The sequence below is a fragment of the Quercus suber genome, unplaced genomic scaffold, assembly GCF_002906115.3.
Source record: "Quercus suber isolate HL8 unplaced genomic scaffold, Cork oak 2.0 scaffold_686, whole genome shotgun sequence".
In the NCBI taxonomy this organism is placed as follows: domain Eukaryota; kingdom Viridiplantae; phylum Streptophyta; class Magnoliopsida; order Fagales; family Fagaceae; genus Quercus; species Quercus suber.
In genome coordinates this window covers 163,579-171,603 of record NW_027070127.1, presented here as the reverse complement: position 1 = coordinate 171,603, position 8,025 = coordinate 163,579, and the positions used below count along the sequence as shown (strand labels likewise).

Below are 8,025 nucleotides of genomic sequence, written 5' to 3'. Positions count from 1 at the left end.
ATAACAATAGTCTAGATGTGGGAATACTTTTCTTTGACCATTACAAATGGTATCAGAGCAAATCTATTAATGCTATATGTCTCGGGAGCACAGCAACAAAACGTTGTTCCTGACAAAGGCGTTAGAAATTTAAGTGAAAAATATATTGCGATAGCCTAAGTAATACACAGATGTACGTAGATATGGCTAATGCTTTCTTGGATTTTTACAAATTTTAAAATATTACATCATATAAAGTTTCTACACTTTAACCCTCCATCCATGAATGCTTTGGATTGTGCCACATCAATTTTTATTTATTTATTTTCATTTTATGGCTTTTTTCGGTTTCTTGTTTAACTTGAAGATTGCATGTATGGATTTTGTTCACGTTTCTTGCATATTTGTTGTTACCCTCAAAATAAGATTTTATTTTATTTAAAAAAAAAAAAAAAACCACAATCGACCTATCACAAGTTGACACGTCACACTACCAAGTCTACAAAATACAGCTAATTACAAAGCGCCACGTATTGTTACTAGGTTTTGCTATCATTACTCAAAAACCAACAGAAATTTGCCAAGTGTCGTGCAAAAACCAATCACGCATCAGCGCATGCAAGCGATGACATAAGCATCCTCACACGTGTAAGCGATGACATAATCAGTCCAGCATGTGTAAGCAATGATATAAGCGGACCAATCAGGCTGTGATATGTGTCACCAATAAGACTCCACCACGTGTCGCTCACCCACCCCCAAACTCCTATAAATCGAAGCCTTCCTAAGGCATTCAAAGGGACCAAGACATCTTAGGAGAAGAGATCTTGAGTTTAGAAGTCCAGACGCTCTGCTGGAACCAAGCCCTGAAGTCTTTAGGAACTTCAAGAACTTCAACTTTGAATACAAATAACATTCGAAGAGAAATCATCCAAATCATCTTCCTATATCTTAAAGGTCACTAGAATCAAGCTCAAAAGCCTCTAGAAACTCCAAATTGGTGAAGCTCAACAGATTTAAGCCTCTAAAGCCCCAGTGAACTTCCACCACAAACCTTCAAATACGAAGAACATTTGAAGCAGAAATATCCAAACTACTTGCCTAGATCTCAAAGTTCATTGGAATCAAGCTCGAAAGCCTCCAGAAACCTCAACAAACCACAAATTAGTGCAGCTCTATGAATTCAAGCCTTTAAAGCACCGAATAACTTCCACCACAAACCCTCAAAAGGGAAGAAAACAAAAAACACACAAAGAATGTGAAGAACAAAGAATTTCTAATAAGCTCATAGCCAGAGATTCATTGAAATTCTGTTTCAAAGATCTCCGATCTATTCCTCAGCCAAATTGAAGTATATTTGGTGCTCAAATCAAAATCACATTACCACAACTCCAATCAACAAATCTTTCAAGGAGATTGAATCAAAGGATCACTCTTTTGTAATTACAGAGAATTATACCACATATTCATCAATACAAATTCACACTTGTGAAATTATTTTACTTATTTGATTTATTTAAACTGAAAATTTAGTCATCCACACCAGGGTCAGGAGTAAGGGGCACTCCAACATCATTCACGAAACTTAGGATCTCATCGTCAACATATCTAAATGCATCATTTAAAACAAAGTAGCCTTTGTCTTGAGGTGCTAGGAAGAAACTCTGAGCAAATTTGCGCCTCAAACTATCCTTTCCAGTAAAAAATATCCAGTCACAAGAATAAGGACTCCTTCATTGAAAGAATTTTGTGCATCCACAGTTAAGATTTGTGCACTGAGTTCACCATAATGAAGAGAGTATCTTCTCGTTGATTGCCTGATCAATGAAAATCAATCAAAATATATAGAGAGATCAATCCAAGTCCTTCAGTTCTGTAAGAGTCCCAAGAAATTTGGAAGCATTCCAATAAAGCCATTATCATATGCCCATTTGAACAAGAAAAGATCAATCCATAAATGAATTTAAAAATAACATAATCAAACTATTTCCATGTTTCAAAACCACTGTATACTAATCTATAAAAAAGAGATAAAAGTACAGAATTTGAAGGGCTTCCTAGCTCACTCAACTGCTATCAATGTACCTGAAACAATATAGATAAATAATGATACTACACAGCTAATAAGAAGAGGCTACTTCATGTTTGACAAATATTGACAAACATACATATATATATATATATATAACTCACAGCTGTTGTAAGGAGGTCAACATTCCAAGCTGCATAGGTAATGTTCTATTGAAATTGTTTGAGCTAAAACTTCTGTAACATTATAGAAAGTTTTACAATTAATATAAGTTCTAATAAATGTACCTGAAACAATATAGATAAATAATGATACTACACAGCTAATAAGAAGAGGCTACTTCATGTTTGACAAATATTGACAAACATACATACATACATACATACATACATACATATATATATATATATATATAACTCATAGCTGTTGTAAGGAGGTCAACATTCCAAGCTGCATAGGTAATGTTCCATTGAAATTGTTTGAGCTAAAACTTCTGTAATATTATAGAAATTTTTACAATTAATATAAGTTCTAATAAATGGATTCGGAAAAGGGTTAACAAAAAGAAATCATAAATAAAGGGAAATGATTAAACCCACTATCTTTCAACTAAAGTATTTTATGATAAACATTTGAGCAAAGCAATCATATCATAAGAAGTCAACCAATGTAATATGAATAAATACAATATAAACCAAACGCAACAAGTTCTTGCAGTTTCCTTGGACACTATATCTATTGAATGAATCTCAACCACAAGAGAGCCCGATTAATCACAAATCTAAAACCAAAATCAATCCTAGCTTGGCCAATCCAATTTTATTATTTCCTTTCGCATCAACCTGCTAAATTAATTGAATATAGAATTACAAAAAGACTTAGAATTTTTACTAACCTATATGAAATGATTGAAATGTCGAATTGAATTTTAACAATAACATCGGTACTCCATCTATAGCAGGTTGAAATGTTGAATTGTAAAAATACTCAGCTACAAAATCACACACCAAAATTGAACCCTAAATAAGTAAATCACACACCAAAATTGAACCCTAATTTCCATAGTCAATCAATAAAAAAAAAAAAAAAAGATTGAGGCACAGAGCAATGCACAATATTCAATCACTACGATTGCGTTATGTATGATCAAGATACGAACTTAATTTTTACCAAAAAAAAAAATATACCATTGGAAGATTTTCCGGAGGTGGTAACAAAGAGAGTATGACAATTCTCGTCGACGCTGCTGTCCTCGTCGAAAAATTCCTTCCTCAGATCAGAGATTCCTCACATTCTGGTGATTCACCTTCGCACATAGAGAAAATGCGATCTACTTAGAGAGCAAGCGCAAGAGAGAGAAAGAGCAATCTAAGGAAAAAGTGGAAAAATAAATGAAAAAGAGTAAGACAGGGAGGACCTAAATACTCTAAAATTTTCATACAAAATTTTTCAGTCTTGCTTAGAAATAAATTAGTCCAATGTTTTACAGTCTTTTTTCAAGGGGTACTGGGAAATCTACAAATTTTAGCACTTGTGCCTGCCATTTTTTTTTTTTTTAGCACTTATTTCAAGGGTTATATGTTGACTTATTTTGAAGGTTTTCAGTAAGCCTAGTAATAGTCACCCGCCATTTTTTTTGGCACTTATTTCAAGGGTTATATGTTGACTTATTTTGAAGTTTCTCAGTAAGCCTAGTAATAGTCACCCGCGTGTTATATTTAGTATTTATTTGGACAAATTTTAATAAACCCTCGAAAAACAAGGGTAGAAATAGGTCCACTTATTTGTAGTGACACTCAGTAATGCAAAAACCCAAATAACCTGGCACTGAATATGTTTGCAGAAGCTTATTACAATGAACCATCACATTGGTGTTTGCTTTGTCATTTCTAGAAATTTAACAGAAGATGAATGAGAATTGAAAATTAAGAAGAATGGCTTCATTTGCAGTATATGCTACTGAAATATACTAATAATCCCTTATCATCCAGTGGTCCCTTCATCCCACCATCCTCAGTACTTTGCTCCATTTTTTACAGGTCTTAAAGATTTGGTTATCTGAGTCGTACTTAAGAAATGTATCCACTCCACTTTAGTTAAAGGCATTGAAAGGTTAAAACAATTAGCACTCTCTTTATCTTGTCTCTATAACTTTTAATTGCCTGGGTATTGGCAATGAACAATATTCAAAGTCAAGAAGGGAACTAAATGCAGATTAAGGTTTAATACAAAGAAAAGTAGATGATAATAATACAAAATTTACCATGCTTCTAAAACAAGCAAAATTGCACCGTAGCTTGTCAAATAAATTGTTATTTAACACATAATATTGAGGAAAACAAAAATTATAATTGCAATATTTAGGACAATCCAGATCTTAAGACTCAGGAAAAATAAATATGCATCAGCAATTTGAAAGTTATTTGAGGTCAAGAGAACAGAATGTAGAATCCATATAGGAAAATCTGTTTCCACTGTATTTTTTTGCAGTTGTAACTTTCCTACACATTAAGCCAATAAGCCTTATTTACACTTTTTACCGAAGTCCTAAAAATATCATATTTTTATTCACACATTTATTGCTAAGAGTCTTGTAACTCAATTGATCATGTTGTTATTAGCAAAAACATACTTCAAAATTTCAAATCCCACCCTAACTATCGAATTGTCCCAAAAAAAAAAAAAATCATTCAAAAAATTCTATTTCAATTTATGTCTTTTAAACAAATGAATTGAATTGAATTGAATTCAAAAGCCAATTCAATCCATTCCAATTAAAAAAATTAAATTCTGAATTTTATTTTTAATTTTAATTTTAAATCTTTTTTTTATTGATAGGTTGTGGGAGAGTGTGAGATGAGATTTAAACCACAAGCATTTAACATCACAAAGGATGCATTTCGACTAAGCCATTACTTAAACTCCAAAATTCATTTCATCATATTGATTCAATCAATTGCAATTTCATTCCAAGTAAAACACAAAAAAATGATCAATGGAGTATAAAGTAGAACACAAAAACTTATTTATCTAGAATATGAGTACCAAAAACCCGATGTAGTTAGTCGAGTGGGCTGGACAACAGAAAGCCCAACATTACCGTAAAGGCCTAATAACTTATTAGACTTAATGATATAATCATGGGCTTAGACCAGCATGCTAGCCCGCAAAGTGTACCGCATGACTCTACCATCAAAATTGCACCAATCTGATCAAATTCGAGTTAGGCCCATTTGTTTTGCAAAATGAAATTACTTCTCATTTCTTCTAGAAAGTTCAAATGATTAAAGATAATCTTTGCAGAACTTTTGAGCAAACTGGTGGGAAAACTAAATTTACACATAGGTTCTTATCTAACTACACTCCTGCGTATTTTACATATAAATTTGAATAACCTAATTTTCCCCCATTGACATTGTTTAACATTTTATTTTGGATATATAGCTTCTTCTTTTTTTTTTTTTTTTTTTTTTAATTTTCTTTAATTTTTTTAATACAAAAAATTAGAATAGGAGGATTTGAATCAAATTATTTGTCTTCTTCTTCTTCTTCTTTCTTCTCATAATTCTCATCTAATAATAAATTATGTTTAAAGGAAATAAGAGTCTTATTTTATACTTTTAGCAAAAAGTAAGATAAATTATTCTCAAATAGATACAAAGAAAATTTTTGTTGTGTTAACATTTACTTTTGTCTTCACTCAATCACTCTTGACTGGTCTCATGCACTCGATCCTCACTCAACAAATAACAAATTAAAAGCACTTCAGATTCAACAACTAATTGTTATTTTTAAGGTTTTAGATTAAATTGGCTTGTTGTTGGGCTTTTTTTTTTTTTTTTTTTTGTTTAAATGCCAAGATATTGGTAAGAGGATTATATTTAAGGTTATTTTAGTTGTGCTTAGGAAAACAAATACAGGATCAGAGTGTTCAAAATTTTATTTTAGAGGGTCAAAAAAAATAAAAAATTTATATTATATTATATATATATATATATATTGGCCAAGTTAGGGGGTTCATTTGAACCCCCGGGCTATGGCTAGCGCCACCCATGCTACATTATGCTTTGCACGGTTTGACATATAGATAACAATGAATTTTGAATAAAATTAGAATTTTTTAGGAATTATAAATCATGGGAACTATTTACCTATATCATAACATGCCACCAATTAATTAATTTACAAATTTAGAAGAATAATACTTTATTCATGGTGACGTGATCTTTTGTTCTTATTTGTTAAATAAGAGATTGTGTTATAATTCTTAACCAAATTATTTGAACCATGAAAATTAAGGCTATTTCAATTCTCTTTTTGTTTCAAATCTACATGAAGTTGCTAGAAAGTTGATTTGGAATACATTAAATGGCAAGTCATTGCATCTTCTACGTTTATTTATATGGTTTTTTTTTTCAAGTTTCAATTTTCTTTGATTGATATGGATTGAAATTCAAATTGAAATTGGTTTAAATAGAACAAAGCCTTAAAGTTGAGTTTTTATTATATTTGTTTCATTGTTTGGCTACTGAGAAAGAGTAAGGTAAAGAAGAGAAATAGACTGTTTTGTTTGTTTTTGTTTCTTTTGTTATGTTTTGAATTGAGTTTGTAAGGATGCAATTTAGGTCCCTAGCCCAAGTGATGGATGAACTTAGGCCCAAAAAATCCAATACAATGAATTTGTAGATAGTGGGTTAGAAATCTGGGCTTTAATGAGTTGGACAACAATTAAAGTGGATTCAGATGACAAGAAAAGAAAGATGAACTGATTTAATCTAAAGAAAATCGTCCTCAGCACAGTCCGAGGAGATCAGCTCTTATATATTTCTTTCAAGTTTGATTACAAAGTCAGTCCTTGATTGCTACAGTGTTTCTCTCTTAATTTCCCGATTCCCCCTCCCTTAAGGTCTTCTTTCTATTTTATACTATCCTACTCTCCTTCATCTCTACCCTCCACGTGTAGACTAGATTGCTGGTGTTGATCCTTGTTCCATTAGCACCTTCTTGAAGTATTTGGGTAGTAGTTGTAATGCTGAAAGTTACTGTTCAGGTATCACTTCTTCATTAATGCAGCCAAAGAGTTAACTGCAAAGCATTTAATGTGGTGGCAGCAACTTTCTCTTTGGATATTTCATAGCCTCCCTATATCTTGTTCCTTCTTGATACTTCTCCTCATCAGCGGAATTGTTCAGAACATTGATCTTGACATTAAACCATACCTTCTAACCTCAACTTTACTTAGCCGAGGAGGCATTCCTCCTCGAACCACCTTCTTGGATGACATTGATTAGATTTGACCTCTTTACTTACCAACACGAAGTATTAGAAAAATATTCACTTGTCCTCAGACTACCTAATATCCTTGGATTAGGCCCCTAGCCTAACATATACATAGATATGTATTCTTGGGCCTATCACTCCTACAAAGTTCATTGTTGTTTTACGTGTGATTTTGTTAGAATTTAGATTTTGAACTCAAATATTACCTTTCCCCAACTTTATATAGGATAATTTGAAGAATATGGAACAAATTAAATAGCTTTAGCTGTCAACCAAGGTCATTGTCATGGCAAAGATCATTTGCACGGCTAGGATCCGTGCCTCCTAAAAGCATACTCAAAAAATGATCCTACATAGTTAGTTTGCTTTGCACTTATGGTAATGTGTATATATAATGCATTTTTAGTTTCCTTTGCACTTATGGTAGTGCATTTATATATTGCACATTTTTATATAAAATTGTTGCTGCTTTGTAAACGGCTCTGATTCAAAAATTGTGTATCACTTTTAGGGGTGGAAAAATCAACCTAAACCATTTCCTCACCCAAATCCACCCACTTCAATGAGACTCAAACTCACCCAATTATTAATGGGGTTAAATGGGTATTAACCTAATTAAATCAAATTATGATCCAAGTATCATTTTTACAAATCACCCAACTCTAAAATACCCCAAAACTACTAAAATAACCAAAATACACCCTCAACCTAAAAAATGACCAAAATAACACCTAAAC

The 8,025-nt window shown here is 32.1% G+C and overlaps 1 long non-coding RNA gene across 1 annotated transcript; it reads right to left on the bottom strand.

The window, feature by feature from the left end:
- Positions 1 to 1,395: 1,395 nt before the first annotated feature.
- Positions 1,396 to 3,536, bottom strand: LOC136064424 (uncharacterized). The gene is made up of 2 exons (XR_010626037.1): positions 3,196 to 3,536; positions 1,396 to 1,796 (listed from the first exon to the last, which is right to left on the bottom strand). It is a non-coding gene; the product is annotated as an uncharacterized LOC136064424 (long non-coding RNA).
- Between the last annotated feature and the right edge of the window lie 4,489 nt (positions 3,537 to 8,025).